Below are 17,083 nucleotides of genomic sequence, written 5' to 3' on the forward strand. Positions count from 1 at the left end.
TTACAAGACTTGGTAGTTAAAGAGTAAACATCCAGCCATTGCCCTTCTCCTGTGCCCTTCAAAGATGGAAATCACAATATCATCTTGGAGATGAGGTGGTCCAGATCCTGGATTAGGTATAATTGATACATGCAAGCCAAACTCTAGAAATCACCAACATGTTTTTCTTACATTTGGATAATTTTTAGAGTCAAGAATTGTATGTTTTAAGTTATTTTGTAAAGCATTCAGTATAAGTTCACTTGTCCAAAGCTACTGCTTAGGATTAATAATCATTGGTCAATAACAGGTTAAATTAGAAAAAGTGTGAATAATGAATGACATGAAATGGTCACATGTTATTTGAATTCATGTATTCAAAGTTATAATCATAATCATATCAAATATATTATTTAGTACCAGCCCATTGGGCATCTGTAGTGTGAATTCCAATAATCTAACCACTTCACAAGATCCATTGTTCTCACAAATCAGTTCCTAGCTATATAATGGGAAGAAATTGGAAAAGTAGTTGAATTCTTATTTATAATGTGTGAAACCACAGGCTGGTGAAGAATATTATCTTTTCCCCCCATTCACTTTTTTTGGGCTTTCTTCCTAAATGGAGAAATATGCCTCTAAGGAAAAGCAATTTTATTATTTTAATATTATGATTAGAAGGTACTAGATTTCAGGGTGTTTTTCATTTGTAAAGGTGACAGAAGCTGCATCTATATATGATGAAAATCTTTGAATAAATGATATGGCTTTCCCATAAAATGAACATATACCTAATTAGATTTATGGTTTTATGACCTTAAACTTTCCTTTCCAGGTTGGGAGGTGGGGTCCTCAAGTACCTACTCTCATTGTGACAGAGGAAAAGACATATCACTACTTTCTCCCTCTCAATGAGGCCATCTATGCTAGACTTTCTTGCTACTCTGGGAAATGTTCCATCTTCCAGGATGTCAGGTGCCAGAGGGTCCTGGCGCAAACAAAGGACAAGCATGGATTATCCTAGCTTGAATCTTAGAGAAGCCACCAAGCATGACTTGAAAATTCTTTCTGAGTTACTGGCTGGAAAATCCAGCATTTTAGGGCTCCACATCTGACCTGACGGTTGAAACTACATTGCTAATCAATTTGTAAATAACAAGAGGAATTTTCAGGGTTAAATGGCCTTTCTTCATCTGGGGGAAAAATAAGACCTAATCTTATTTTTTCAAAACAAAACAGCAAAACATCCCAATGCATAATAATTGCCTTTTCAAACACATCTGGGACTGTGCATTAATGGTTAATGTATATTCCAGGAGAAGCAGTTACCTGCAATCCCCAAGGGGGGTTATTCTACTGAATAGCCAGAAACAGGGATATGAGCTGAGTAATTTCCTTTAGCCAACTACTCACTAGTCATGTATTTGGAACAGAGGAGCCACTGGCTTATTGGTCTACTGGATATTTATTTATTTATTTTTTACTGAGTATAAACATAAGATATGTTAAGGGTTTTACTCTTATGATTCTAAAAGACTGGTTTGGGTATGTTTAAATACTAAGAATAGGGGAGTAAATTTGGTGACCACCTAATCCTAGGGATACATATAGCTACTACCATAAGGTTTCAATATGTGAGAGATTAATTATCTCACAGAAAGTATTTCAGAAATGAATGCTAGCAATTTCCTCTTACACCTACCCATCATAACCACTGTCACACAGATGGACTCATCAGATCCTAGAGATTCTTGGTTTCATTATATCTATTTAAGGCTACTTTCTTCCTGAATATTGCTATATTGTACCTCAGAGACAATGATAATACAGAATAAAACCATAAAATCTATGCCTTAGAATATCTACACTGAAAGGAGTGGAAATTTTTAGCATCTATCCTCATAAAGAAAATATCATTCAGTGCATTTTAGTTTTTCTTTGTAGTCTTCTTCATAGCCTTGGCTTTCTAGAATAATAACATTTTATCCTTTTTTTTTTTTACTGTATATACATTTTGAGGCACTTTTTTATGTTCAAATACTGTCTGTTGAGTAAGATATATTCAACACAATAGTCTCCTCAGTGTTAAAAGTCTATCAATTTCCCTGATGATTTGACAACGCATCACATTTTTAATGTATGATTATTTGTGATTTAATGTCAAATTTGATGAAGAAAGGACATGTCCTTTATTAGTTCTTAATTTACATATATAGAAAAAATCCAACAGAGTAGGTCATTTGAAATTCTGAATAAAATTTAGTTCCTTTTTATGTTTTGTTTTGTTTTTCCCCCAGTAATGTATCAGAGTAACTCAGTGGCTTAGTAGAGTCTGGGCTTACAATCAGGAAGACCTGAGTTCAAATTTAGCCTCAGTCATTTACTAGCTGTGTGACACTGGGTGAGTCATTTAATCTCTGCCTTAAAAAATAAAAGTGGGCAGAAAGCAGGTAGGTGGTTCAGTGCATAAAGTGCTAAGCCTGCAGTCAGGAATTCTTGTTTTTTTATTTTGGGCAGGTCGGTGGTGCAGTAGGTAAAGGACTGGACTTGGAATCAGGAAGTTCTATCTTCCCGAGTTCAAATGTGACCTCAGACACTTTGTGAACCTCAGCAAATCACTTAACCCTGTTTGCCTCAGATCTTCATTTGTGAATTGAGTTGGAGAAAGAAATGGCAGAACACTCAATATCTTTGCCAAGAAAACCCCAAATGGAGTCACAGAGAGTCAGTCATGACTGAGAAATGACTGAACAACAACAATAAAGTGACAAGAAGGGTTATTAGGAATAAAACTGATCTTAGAGCCAGGAATGCCTAGGTTCAGGTCCCATCTCTGTTCCATATTGGTTATGTGAACCGGGATGAGACATTTAATCTGTGTTCTCAATAATGAAGTTGAAAATGTACAGAGAAGGTGTTGATTGTGATTGGTAGAGGGAGTTCTTTGACCTGGAAGTTCCCTCTACTAAAATAATTACTGGCCCAAGTTCTCTCTGGATATTTTAGCCTTTGTACATTTGATCATTTTCTAGGCTTTGGTAAATAATTCGTTTTAGGAGGTAGAAAGAAGAAGGAGGAGGAGGAGGAAGAGGAAGAGGAGGAGGACAAGAATGAGGAAAAATAGAAGTTAAATTGCATGAGAGATTCCTTTGTTTTGACAAGATTTTCTGAATATAGAAAATATGCCCATTATAGGGAATGAATTTTTAAGTATAATCTGCTTCCTAACATTTCTCCATCACTTTCTAAAGTCTAGGCAATCAACAAACAATAAGCCAAGCCCTTATTGCAGCTTTTTCTTATTTCCAAAGTACAGATCCTCAAAAAAAAATTTAACAATCATTCTTAAGTGCAAGTTCAAGTTGGTTTCAGCACTCCTGTAATAATATAGAAATATGCAGAAATGTACAGGGCCAGCTTTTCTGAGTTTGGTCTGGGTTGAAGAATTCAGTCCAGAGTTTGACTCTTGCGTGTTCTCACCCTCAAGGGCTCACATTCTCAGGATGTTGGCTTACCACTCCTCCTTGCAAGGGAGGTTCTCAGAACATCCTGCCCATCTCTTTAATCATGATAACCAATATAAGAGAACAAGGCAGTCACATATGAGAACTAGGGCATAGGGAAGTATTCCAAGGAAAGTAGCTCTTGAAGGCTATGCTCACAATGCTGTTTTTTTGCTATATATACTTGGACCCTCAGATGAATAAATTGGCTCAGTCTTCACTGACCTGCCTGGCCCACATCTCTTCATTTTGCACCCCTCCATGAGGTGCCTCACTTGTTGCTGGCATCACAGAAACATACAAAAAAGAGTTACTTTCCCAACTTCTGGGCAGAAGGTGCTGGAAATGGTTTATATATATATATATATATATATATATATATATATATATATATATATTAGGTAGTATGTGAGGCAGACTTTGTAAACTGCAGGATTTTCTGGTGTAACTCTACCCAACTAGTAAATATCACCTTGCAAGATGCCTTACAAGCTACAAAGCTATCCAGTTGACACCAAATATGGAATTACCATTGATTATCTCATATCATGATTAATTCCCTGTATGAAAATAGTCATACAGTTTTTAGTAATTGTTCACTTGTTTAATTCCCTTAATCTCCTAGCTACTTTCACATAATTCAAAAGGAAAAAAAAACTCATTTGAATATATATATATATGTATACATATATATATTTTTTTTTCCGACAGTCAATACCCATGAACCAAAATAGAAATAAAGCTGCAAGAATAACAGGTGTGGAAATATAAAGCTGGATTAATGCAGGGACCAAAATAATTCTCACAAAAGTAGACATGGAACTGACCTGGAGGTATTTGAAAACAGTTGTTCTGCTATTCCACAAAGAAAATTAAAATAAGAAATATGAAGACATAAGCTGCCAAAGCCCTTCAAATCTTGAAGTGGGAATTTAAAAAAAACAATACATTATAAAATTCCAAGTATACATTTTCACTTAGCATTGATTTGTCTTGTCAAGATGTCAGCATCATTTTATTGATTTATAGCATAAAGCAACTTTAGAAAATTAATGGCATGGATTTTGTATTGATGTCTTTGTGCCCACAAAAAATAGTTTCCATTTCAGTTTTTTCCATTACATTTCAACAAGTGTTATATTTCCTGAAAGAAGAAATCATCTAAGTAAGTTGATTTAATGAGAGTAAAGCCATTTCTTAAAAAAATATATAATTTATTTAATTTTAGTTTTTAACATTCACTTCCATAAACTTTTGAGTTTAAAATTTTCTCCACCTCTCTCCCCTCTTCTCTTCTCAAGATGTCATGCAATCTGATAAGGACTCTAGATATACATTATTATTAAACATATTTTCACATTCGTCATGTTGTAAATAAAAATTAAAATGAATAAGAGATACCACAAGAATGAAAAAAAAAAACAAAACAACAACAAAAATGTGAGAGAGCAAATAGTATTTTTCAATCTGCATTCAGATTCCATAGTTCTTTCCCTGAATGTAGATAGCATTTTACATCATGAGTCCTTCAGAGCTGTCTTAAATCCTTTCATTGCTCAGAAGAGCAAAGTCTATCAAAGCCAGTCATTGCATAGTGTGGCTGTTAATATGTATAGTGTTCTCTTATTTCTGCTTATTTCCCTCACCATCAGTTCATACAAGGCTTTCCAGGTTTTTCTTAAGTCTGCATGTTCATCATTTCTTATACCAAATTAGTATTGCATAAAATTCATGTACCACAACTTCTTCAGCCATTCCTCAATTGATGGGCATCCCTTCAATTTCCAATTCTTGGCCATCACAAAAAGAACTGCTAGAAATGTTTTTTGCACATGTATGTCCTTTCTCCTTTTTATGATCTCTTTGGAATGCAGTCCTAGAAGTGTTATTGCTGTGTCAAAGAGTAATAAAGCCATTTCAAAGTAAAGATAGTTTGCACTATCTTCAATTCAGTTCGAGTCAATTAATCATGCATTTACAGAGTAAATGTGCAAGGAACTGTGTAAGACATTGGAAATAAAAAGACAAAAATGATAACAGTAGCTTCCTACTGCTTACAACCTATGTTCTCCACTGAACATGAATGGATAATCTATTTGAACTTACTGGATAACACAGAATTTCAATCTTTGTTAGTAGAATGAAATCCAGTATAATTCTAAGAATTAAAAGGCCTCACCTGTATATAACACTTTGCAGTTAAAATTGCTTTTCATCTATTATTTAAATAGATTCTAACAAGTTCACTGTATGTAATGTCACATTTTGCCCATTTTATATAGTTTAGGAAACAGAAGCCCATGAAGATTATTTGATCTTGCCTAAGGTTACAAAGCTAGTAAATTGAAGAAGTATGTCTGGAAGCTAGTTCTGCTGAACTATGGATAGAAATATTTTCTTTTCTTTTCTTTCCTTTCCTTTTTTATTACCTTCCCTTTCCCTCTTCTCTCTTCCCTCCACTCCATAAAAACTCTAATCTCACCTAATAGTAGACAAATATTTTGGAGATTACGTATCCAAAGAGGGAATGCCTGCTATTCTGTGCTAACTTCACTTAAAAATACTTGACTTTCATTAAGCACATGTTCTTTTTTGGAAAAAGTACACTGAATAATAGCTGTGAATGCATATTTCCAAAGTAACTAGTGATGATTTTTTTTTAAAAAGTCAATCTTTTTTTTTTGCTGTCTTTTAATAGTTTGAATTTTTCAAGTCAGGCATGGTATAAAGGGAGTAGCAGTAAGCCAAAAAGCCATTTCCTCTCAAAATTTCTTTATTGAGTCAAAGATTTTTAGAAATGGGATATCTTTGGTATCATCTAGTCCAAGCCCATTATTTTTCATATAAGGTAATTAAAATTCAGAGAATTAACGTGTTTTTGTCTAACGTCAGAAAACCAATTAGAAGCAAAGTTGAAACTCAAAACTGAGGCATTCTGTTATCCAATTGTCTTTGTCTACCATCATACCTTCTACTTCTTTGGTACTTCAAAATATCTGAAATTTCATGAATGCAGACACTCCTCCTCCTGAGTACTTCATAGTAAAATATTGCTAAATCTAGGGCAAAACATTTACCTTAATTCTTCTGGACTATAAAAGAAAATTCACTTTGTAGCCCATCTCCTGTATTTAAATAGATTGGTCCTTACCTTAGATGATCATCCATTGCTTGGTCCATTTTTAAAGCTTTCCCAGAAAAATATTGTTGGTAGGAATTAGCAGAGCTTCTATTGCATTGGAATATTTTTTTTTCTTTTTAAACTTTCTTTTCTTTTTAATTTATAGAATAAAGCAAGCCTTTCTATAACAGAACAATAAAACAGATAATTGCACATGAAACTCTAAATCTACTATGCACAACTTGCTATTTCTTTCAAAAATATAATAATTCCTTCTTTCTCCCCCTTTTTTCTTCCTTATTTCCCCACTCCTCTCACCCTAGGGATGGTCACCATTTGACACAAATAGGTGGATATATGTAAAATTATTCTATACATCTATTTATCAATTTCCCCCCAAGGTTTTGAAGATTTTTTTAATTTTTATTTGTTTATTTTTTAAAATATGGAATTTTTCACAAATTTGTGTGTTATCCTTGGGCAAGGGCCATGCAATCTTCTCTGTATCCTTACAATTTTACTACATGTGCTGCTCAAGCAAGCACTAAATATCAATTTGTTTTCTGGATGTGAATAACATCTTTCTTCATATGACATTTATAGTTAATTTGAGTATTTATAACAGTCAAAATTAACATATTCACTCAAATTTATTCTTAAAACAATATTGTTGCTACTGTATACAATGTTCTCTTGATTCTGTTGAAGGAGCAAATTAAGCCCCTCTGTGAGGAATAAGATTATACAAACTAAGGCCCCAACTCAATATGACCTTTCTATTACACCTGAACTGGTTGGGAATAGAGGATCCTGAGAACGTGAGGGCTGCTCCTCTCCTGGGACCCTGGCCAGGTCCTTGACAAGAGATATGATAACTGCCCAACTCCTGGAACTAGCTATTGCCAGGAGACATTGCTTTTGGAGGGGCCTTTGGAGGGATTGCCTCCCCCTCCCCAGCCTCACACAAGATACGATGCTTTCTAAAAAACACCTGCTAGTATGCCTTCTTTGTTCTCAGCACTACTTAAACTGTAAGATTCAGACTCCAAATTGCAATCTCACCAATGGAGGAATCGCCTTGTCTGGGACCCTCCCATGTGGGACCCTGACAGCTGTACCCAGGATTCTCCAGCTTGTGTGGTCAGATGTTGGTGCTTCCCCGCAACGGTGATGCTTCTATCTTTAAGCCTTTTACTCTGTTATCTCCAGTTTCCTTCCCATTCACCTATATTCTAAATAACCTATATTGGATCTTTTGTATTGCCAAGTGTTCCTTTCATGAGAATCCTGAACCTCCTTAATCAGAATCTGTTCATTAAAATAAAGTCATATCAAAAGAAGACACTTCAGTAGAGGATTATTTTCTAATGCTTGAAAAAAATGTATCAGTATGAGAGGTAACATAGTGAAGTCAAGAAGACCCTGCATTCAAGTCCTGCTACACACACACTCACACACACACACACACACACACACACACACACACACACACACACACTGGCTATGTGACTTTGATCAAGTACTTTAAGCACCTGGTACTCTAGAGCAGAGGTACCAAAAAGCAGCCCATGGAGACACAACTCCCAAATGTGACCTGAACTAGATTAAAATGTATTTAGGAAATATTTAGAGAAATAAATTGAAATATAACAAAACAGAGATAATATTAATATGTGAATTTACATAAAATCTAACCTAAGGGATCATTATATATGATTTCATGGCCCCTGTTTGTATACAAATTTGTCACCAGTAGACTAGACAATTCCATAAGTTTCAAAAAAGACAGCAACCTGAATTGGTAGAGAAAATTCCCTTACCTAAATATTCCCTGAATTAATGAAAATCATAAGTCCAGTCTCTATCCTATCCCAACTTATAAAAAAATTGAAAAATAAGGTTCTCAATGATAAAAAATAAGCTGCTCATGTAGGATATTTAATAAACAAGTTTTTTTCAAAAAAAGTATTTTGCACTCAAACACCAGAACAAAAATACAGAATAAAAAAGAAACAAAAACATATCATAAATTTAATTATTGGAGCTTAAATACAAAGTTAGAAAAAAGTAAAAAAACATGTCCTGTGCATAGCAGACCATGAGAGCATTCAAAATGTGTAACAATAAACTTTTGTTTCAAGAAAGTATATGTGATAAATAATACTCGTGTTGAGAATTGTCCATGTCTTTTTTTCCTTATGAGTTTTCTTTTGTTCCCTGTTGTGTACTTTTTTCCCTCCCCTCAATTCCCCCCAGAAGACCACAATAAAGTTTAGATGTTTCTCCATATCCATATATATATATATATATATATATACACATATACATGCATATATACATATACATTTACATACCTATTCTACTCCTGATCTTTGTTTTTATGTATATGAATATCTCTTGTTCCCTATCCCTCCTGCCTCCTCTACTTTATTTTTACCCACCACCTTGCCCTCCTAATAAACAACTTCTAATTCATTCCACTGAAAAATTTTATTTCTGGTTGTTGCCTTGATATTTGTAATACTACCTTTACAGTAAAACTGTGGTTTGCTATTCTGGTTAATTTTGTTTCTCTTTAGCACTAGATTGTTTTCTCTTTCTGCCTCCAAGCATATTTCTCGTCTGTTTTATTTTTAATTGTTTTTAATTAAATGATTTAGTTTACTTTAGGCAAGCAGTGGATCAGAAGAATTAATGATAGTTGCCATATGCCGGAATGTAGATGAGAGATCTTCCTAGAGGCAGGGAAATTAAGAACTGTTCAGAAGATTCCAACAGCTTACTACTCTTTTGAATATAATGGCTATTATGCATCAATTCTTGCAAAAACTATTATGGATATGTCTAATAATAATAAAGATTAATAAAAGCTAATATTTATATAGCATTTACTATGTGCCAGACACTGTGCTAAGTGTTTTGCAATAATTATTTGATCCACACAACAAGCCTGGGAGGTTGTAATGGTGAGGGAACTTGAAGATCTTCCCTGCCCCTTAATGGGCATCCCTGGAAACCCAAAAAGAGAAGCTTGCTTAGGGGAGGCTCATTTTTCATGAAGAACCACACCTTTTGTTACTTTGTAATTAGGCAGTGGGTCATGAAGTTTGTGATGTCCTCTGACCCTGAAGAAGGCTTTCTATACTCTGAAGTGAAGTTTTGCTTTGGGGCTCACTTAGGGGAAGAGTTGTATGATTTGTCCAGATGAGACTCAGGGTAGCCATTGAGCCCCCTGGTTTTGAAAACCTAGATGTTGCTGCTTCTCTCTCTGGTAACTAACTATGTATGTATAGAATGATCAGACAGCTAGAAGTCCTATCTGTTGATTTGTTGAATTATTTTCTTTTCTCTGTATTTTTTGTCTGCTTGTAATTTCTGTTTGTGTTTTCTGAAGTTCAGGGCGTTGACTTTTTCCACTGAACTAAGTAAATGAGAGATATGTTTAATTAAAATAAGACTGTTAACCCCTTTTGAGTTGCTTTCCTTTAGAAAAGTAGATCAAAGAACCTGTGCTAGCAGCCATCCTGGGTATGCTAGGGTGCTTTCTGTTACAGAAGTTGGTGCTTTTAATCTCTTTTACAGATGAAGAAACTGAGGAAAACCGAAGTGAAATTAATTGCCTAAGGTTACATAATTAAGTATCTGAGGCCACATTTGAACTCAGGTCTTCCTGACTGCAGGCATTACTCTATTCACTTTGCCAACTAAATGCCAGATGGAAAGATAGATGGATGGATGGATGGATGGATGGATGGATGGATGGATGGATGGATGGATGGATGGATGGGTGGGTGGGTGGATGGATGGATGCATAGATGTATGTATGTATGGGTGGGTGGGTGGGTGGCTGGGTGGGTGGCTGGGTGGGTGGATGGATGGGTGGATGGATAGATATGCACCACTCCTGAGAGGTATAGATATATTGGGCAGTTAGTTGCCACAGTGAATAGAGTGTTAATTTAGAGCTTCTCTATCACTGGTTAAGTGACTTGCTCTGGATTATATATCTCTGAGGCTTGATCCAAATTTAAATCTTCCTAACTCTTAAGTCTCAGTATTGTACCCACCATGTCAGCCCCTGACTGGTTCATGCTTTTGCCAACCTGAGTGGTATAAAACCTGACTGTTATGTCCTTGCCCTTGCTTCCGCAGTATACATGAAAAAGGATCCTCTGGTCAGGACCGCTATCTGGTGTAAAGCAAGAGAGATCATTTCTCCCAGCTTGTAGACTCGTGGAACAATATTTGTTTGTTTAGAAAACAACTAGGTGAATTCAAGCAATCTGTTCTCACTTTTCTCAAAATGAATTCTGCTTCTGCTGAAGCAGGAAGAGGTTATTGTTATTTGTTATTGTCTCACAGCACAATACCTGATTTGACCACATCCAGAGTATTGTTTCAGAATTTGGGAAACATTTTGAAAGGCCATGGATATACTGGAGAATTTCTATAGCAGAAGCTCTTAATCTGGGATTCACAAACTTATAAAAGTGTATATTTTGATAACTATTTCAGATGAATTTTGCCCTGGTAATCCTATGTATTTTGTTTCATGCCTTTAAAATCATTGTTCTGAGAAGAGGTCCGGAATGCCAAGGGGGTTTATGATACACAAACAGGTGAAGAAGCTCTCATCTAGAAGAAGGCAAGAAGGACGGTGGGGGTCTTCAAGTTTGTGGCATAAAAAGATCAGCTGAAAGTACTTGGAATATTTTGCCCAAGGAAGTGAATCCTTATGGAGCATATGTTAGCAGCCTTTAAGTATCTGAAGCATTGTAACAAAGGGATTCATTTTGTTGGCCTCAGTCTCAGATTTCAGAACTAGAAATGAGAGAAAAGAAGTTGCATGGAGGCAGTTTGACTTGATGTAATTAAATAATCATTAAAATTTGCTAAAGTGGCATGGTTCAGTGGGAGGACCTATGGCTACAAATTTCAAGGGTTCATGTGTTACCTTAGAAAAATTATATAGTTTCCCTGGGCTGTTTTCCTTACATGTTTTTTAAAACAAAAGAATATCGAAATATATGGCTATTAGAGTGTATCCTAGCTCTAAATCTCTTATTCCATTATCCTAAAGTGGAATTATATTACCCCAAAGTGTAATGGGTTGTCTTTGGATGTAGTAGTTACTGCCTTAGGAGCAGTCTTTAAGCAGAGACTGACTGACCACTTTTAAAAGGATATAAGAATAGATTGGACTGCATGGCCTCTGATTTTTTCCACTTTAAAGTTTCTATGATTCTCAATGTTAATTTAGATTTATTTTAAAATGACTTAGTTGAATAAAGTCAGGCATGTGTCATTCTTTACAATTAAATTCAAGGTGAGTTGGACAAATGTGAAGCCCCCTCAGGGAATAGCTTGGCTTACATGACCTGTGATTGTTACAAACCATTCCTAGCCCCCTCACCACATCCTGTTCAAACTGGTTCAAACTATATATGTGTTTTTTTTTGAGACATAGAATGTTCTATAAACACCAGGGGCCCCAAGTCCTCTACCTCCTTATTTCCTTGTTGCTGGAGAAAAGTTAGTTTCCTCGAATAGATTGTACCCCAAACATGCCTAGCCAATGGGCTGAGGAGAGGGGGCCTTTGGGAGGTATTGTGGTTAAGGTCTATAAAATTCTGCTTTGCTGAAAACACCTGTGCACTGCTCCAAGATGGCCTTCTTAGAAAGATGGAGAGTGCCCTTTCCTGATAAAGAATAAAAGATTTTTCCTTTTTACTGCTGGGACCAAGACTCTATTATAATTTCTTTGAGTAAGAATTCTTGCCATGTCACACAAAGGTTTAGGGAGAAAAACAAAGAAATGGATCTAGATGCTCCCAAATCTCATTCTTAGTGATTTTGTTATTTTTTTAATAGGGCGAGTTCAAAATCAGAACTCAAGGAAAGAAGGTTCTATAATCCAATAGTATTTTGAAAATTAAACTTTCTGTTTCTTCTCTAAGATAATTTTCCACCAAAAAGAGACGGTTTTTAATTTACAATCACCTTCAGTTTCTGAGAAAAAAAAAGCATTATTGTTATGGCTCATAATAAATAAAATGCAAAACTGAAAATAATGAAATGTGTGATCATATGACTGCTGAGAGACTACAAAAAGACACAAGGAGGAACAGGGAAAAAAGTTGTGCTATGCATTCATTTTTGCTTCATTCTTGACTTTGGCCACCTCATAAGTGAGCATCAAATATAACTGCACCGTGTTAGGTGGATTCTGGATTTTTTTTCCACTTCATTAAATTTAAGAGAGGTTCCAGTCTCCAGAATTTGTATAGTGCAATTTGTCCCTTAGCTGTCTATTCTCTGGACAGGACCTTTCCCTGGTGATATTCTCCTATTCTGTTTTGTATCCTTAGCTGCTTTGACTACTATTTGCATTCTTAATATCAGTTAGTCTTCTTTGATTTATTATCAAGTTGGTTTCGTTATTGCACTAATGAGAAGAGTTCTCAGAATTTGTTCTTAGTTGTATTCTGGATAATATTGGGAAAACAAGTATAAAGTCCTCTTCATATTTAAAATACGATATGAATTTTATTTATTTTTATTTTTCCTTTATTTTATTTTTCTTCTTCCTCTTCTGTTTTTTTTGTTGTTCTTTTTCTTTTTCTCCTTGTTTTTTCCCCTTATTTTTCTTTTCCTCCTCTTCTTTTTCCCTCCTTCTTTTCCTCTTCATCATCATTGTATCTATTTTTTTCTCACTAAGGCTTATCGAATACTTGTATAATATGCAGTTCCCATGACTTATTGCATCTTTGAGTTTAGAGCCTATGTTGTTTGATATCTTGAACGTGTAGTTTAGAGCTAATAAATCGTGGTATACTAATTAGAAGGCAAAACCAAAGCTGCAGTTCATGATGGGAAAGTGTCATCGTAATGAAATTTGAAAATCCCTTTGTATTGACAAGCTAATAGGTACTTAACACTTAGTGCCAAACTAATTATATCAAGCCTCTGTTAAAGAAACAGAAGGTATGAGCCCTTATTGACATAACAGGAAGGGACTGAACAGGGAGGAGCTATACCATATGTAAGGAAAAGCTCAGCTGGGAGAGTCAGAACCTCTTGTAACAAGCATCATGGAGGCAGAGCAACTACTGCTGGGGAGAGAGAAAGACAGACAGATAGACAGACACAGACTGACAGAGAGACAGAGAGAGAGAGAGAGAGAGAGAGAGAGAGAGAGAGAGAGAGAGAGAATTTCAGTGAGCGTTTAGGGGCTGGGCTCCTACTGCTGAACTGGAAGACAACTGAGAATTGAGAAGAATTGAGAAAAAAAAATGAGAACTGAGACAGAATTTCTTGTAGCAAGCCACATGGAGGTTGGATAAAGTAATTTTGATTCTAAGAACAGAACTTGTGGTGGCGGAGTTTCTTCTGAGAGCCAGCAAAACTCCTGCTGAGAGCTTCAGAGAACTAGCCAGAGCTGCCAAACACTGCGGAGGGCCAGCCGAGCTGCTGAGGACTTCTGAGAGGCAGCCAGAGCTGCCAGAGGAAGCATGAATGTGGTGTCAGTACTTTGCCTGTCTGTTTTGGGTCTATGTTGAATTCACAGTCAGAAAGTGAACTGAGATGATAGTGCTGACCATGTTTGTGAATATTGTTGTAACTCTGCTAAGCTTGATGTATGTAGATATTGTTGCCACTCTGTTAAGTTTTCTCTTCCCAGAAACAGAGACTGTGAGAGATTTGAGATGGACTGGACACTGTGAGCTTCAATGTGAAGCAGGAACTGCACTGAGAGGTAGACAAGGAACTGAGAGGCGTCTACCTTTGAACCCAGGTGACAGTTTGGTGGATTCAAGTAGGAGCTGGGACCATGGAAGAGGAGCCATGGAACATGAAAGCCTGCCTCAAGTCAAGATGAAACTACCTCTCCATAGATACTGAGTAGTGACTGATAAAGTTGTAATTTACTTGTGACCTAGGGGTGGAGGACTTTGAACTTTTGTACTTTGTGATTGAATTGAGGACTTATTAAATGATTGAGTTATAGAATGCATGTACTTTGTTCAAAACTACGTGACCACTTTGGTGAAAACTATGTGGCTATGTTAGTGATAAGTTGTAACATTGTGAATGCTGTACCTTGACTTTCTTTGAATGATTTGTCTTGGTTTGTTACTGAATAAATAGAGGGTTTACTATATTGTGTAATCAGAACCTTGAAAGCTGTTCACAGCAGCAGTCCTGTGGAAAGCTGCTCATGCTTGGCTTTACACCCTTTACCAAAAATTAAGATTAGAAAACACATGATAATAACGGCATGAAAATGATTTTTGAGAAATACTAGTTTGGTTATTTGGGACATTTAATTTTTCTAGAGAAGGAGAGTGTCATAATCCCAGGATATGTTTCATTTTCATGAACTATTGAGCTTAACTAGTTGTAAATCTGATAAATCTGATAACAGTCTTTACCAGTTCCACTCTATAACAAGACACATCTGAGTGTAAAAAGTAAACTAGTAAAGCAATGCATGTCTGACTTTTGATAGGTCTTCTATCATTCTCTGCCAGGATGCATATCAGTTGTGTACGTGCTAGGAAAACATACATGTAACACATTTATTTGGCAAATGTAAATTTTTAAAACTGTGACACTGGGATCTGGGCATTGAGAAAAAGAATTATAAGAAAGTCATTTAAATCCTCATTACTTCCTCTTCCCTTCCCCCCATACCCTGCCCCTGACCATGGAGGAGTGACGAAGAGTTTCTTGAAGCCTCTACCAGATTCAGTACAAACCCTATCTAGTACTGCCAAGTTAGAAGGGCTTTGAATATAATCCCTAAATCATAGTGAGTTTATTGCCCAAACATCTGGTGGTATTTTGGCCACTATTGCTAAATTATTAGGTCATTTTTTACATATGATGATAGAGCAAGTTCTTATTACACTTTAATGCATAAAAAATTCATTTGTTAAATACTTATTATATGTGAGGCATTGTGCTAAGATCTAGGTATGCATATAAATAAAAAATGGAATAGTACTTGTCCTCAGAGAACTTAAATTCCAATAGGAGAAGACCATACAGAAAGAGAAGTGGTAGACAAATTGGAAAGTCATAAGAATGTTGAGTTGCTCCATAGGGCAGTCAACTGACACTGCCTTTTTTTGTATATGGCATTGATTTTTAAATTTTTTTTCCAATTATATGTAAAAACAATTAACAAAAAAAATGTTTATTTTTGGTTTTCAACATTCATTTCCACAAGATTTTGAGTTACAAATTTTCTCCCAATCTTTCCCCCACCACCCCAAGACAGTGAGCCTCCTGAGTACCCCTTCCCCCAATCTTGCATTCTCTTATATCATTCCCAATCCTCCCCAACTTTCTTGTATGGCAAGATGGATTTCTATACCCAGTGTCTGTATACCTTATTCCCAGATGCGTGTAAAAAAATTAACATTTTTTATAAAACTTTGATTTCCAGATTCTTTCCCTTCTTCCCTCCTCACCCAATCTCACTGGGAAGATAAGCGATTCAACATACATTATACATGTGTAGTTATGCAAGAAGTTTCCATAGTAGATATATTGTGAAAGACTGACTATATTTCCCTCCATCCTATCCTGTCCCAACTTACTCTACTTTATACTTTGACCTTGTCACTTTTCAAACATATGTGCTTCTAACTACCCTCTCCCTTAATCTGCTTTCCCTTCTATCATCCCCCCTCTTTTCCCCTTCTACCTTACTTTACTTTAGGGTAAGATACCCAAATGATTGTATATGTTATTCCCTCTTTAAGGCAAATTCAATGAGTGTAAAGTTTACCCATTCCCTTTCACCTTACTGCTCTTCCCCTCCATTATGACTGTTGTCTTTTGCCTCTTTTATATGAGGCAATTTTTTAACCTATTTTTTACCTTATTTTATAAGGTAAAAAAATACAATTTTACCCTATTCTATCTCTCCTTTTTTCCTTCTCTCATTATGTTCCTCTCTTACTTCTTAATATTTTTAAGATATCATCCTTTCTTATTCAACTGATCCTGTGCACTCTGTCTATATATAGATGTGCACACATATGCACTCACTCACATATGCATTATACACACACATACCCTCCTATAAATACATATATATGTATGTATACACACACATATTCCCTTCAACTATCCTCATACTGTGAAAAGTCTCATGAGTTAAATTATCATTTTTCCATGTAGGAATATAAATAGTTCAACTTTAATAAGTTCCTTTTGATTTCTTTTTCTTGTTTACCTCCTCAAGTTTCTCTTGTGTCTTGTATTTAAAAGTCAAATTTTCGGTTCAGCTGTGGTTCTTTCATCAAGGATGCTTGAAAGTCCTATATTTCATTGAATGACCATATTTGTCCCTCAAGCATTATATCCAGTTTTACTGGGTAGGTAATTGTTGGTTTTCATCCTAGCTCCCTTGGCCTCCAGAATATCACATCCCAAACCCTTTGATCTCTTAATGTAGATGTGATAGATT

At 35.7% G+C, this 17,083-nt stretch overlaps 1 non-coding gene across 1 annotated transcript; it reads right to left on the reverse strand.

Annotated features, from left to right (window-relative positions):
- Positions 1 to 7,042: 7,042 nt before the first annotated feature.
- LOC138149884 (U6 spliceosomal RNA) lies at positions 7,043 to 7,148 on the reverse strand. The gene has a single exon (XR_011165460.1). It is a non-coding gene; the product is annotated as a U6 spliceosomal RNA (small nuclear RNA).
- Between the last annotated feature and the right edge of the window lie 9,935 nt (positions 7,149 to 17,083).

The sequence above is a fragment of the Petaurus breviceps genome, unplaced genomic scaffold, assembly GCF_028583685.1.
Source record: "Petaurus breviceps papuanus isolate PSGF00001 unplaced genomic scaffold, PetGlider_PUasm1.0 90849, whole genome shotgun sequence".
In the NCBI taxonomy this organism is placed as follows: domain Eukaryota; kingdom Metazoa; phylum Chordata; class Mammalia; order Diprotodontia; family Petauridae; genus Petaurus; species Petaurus breviceps.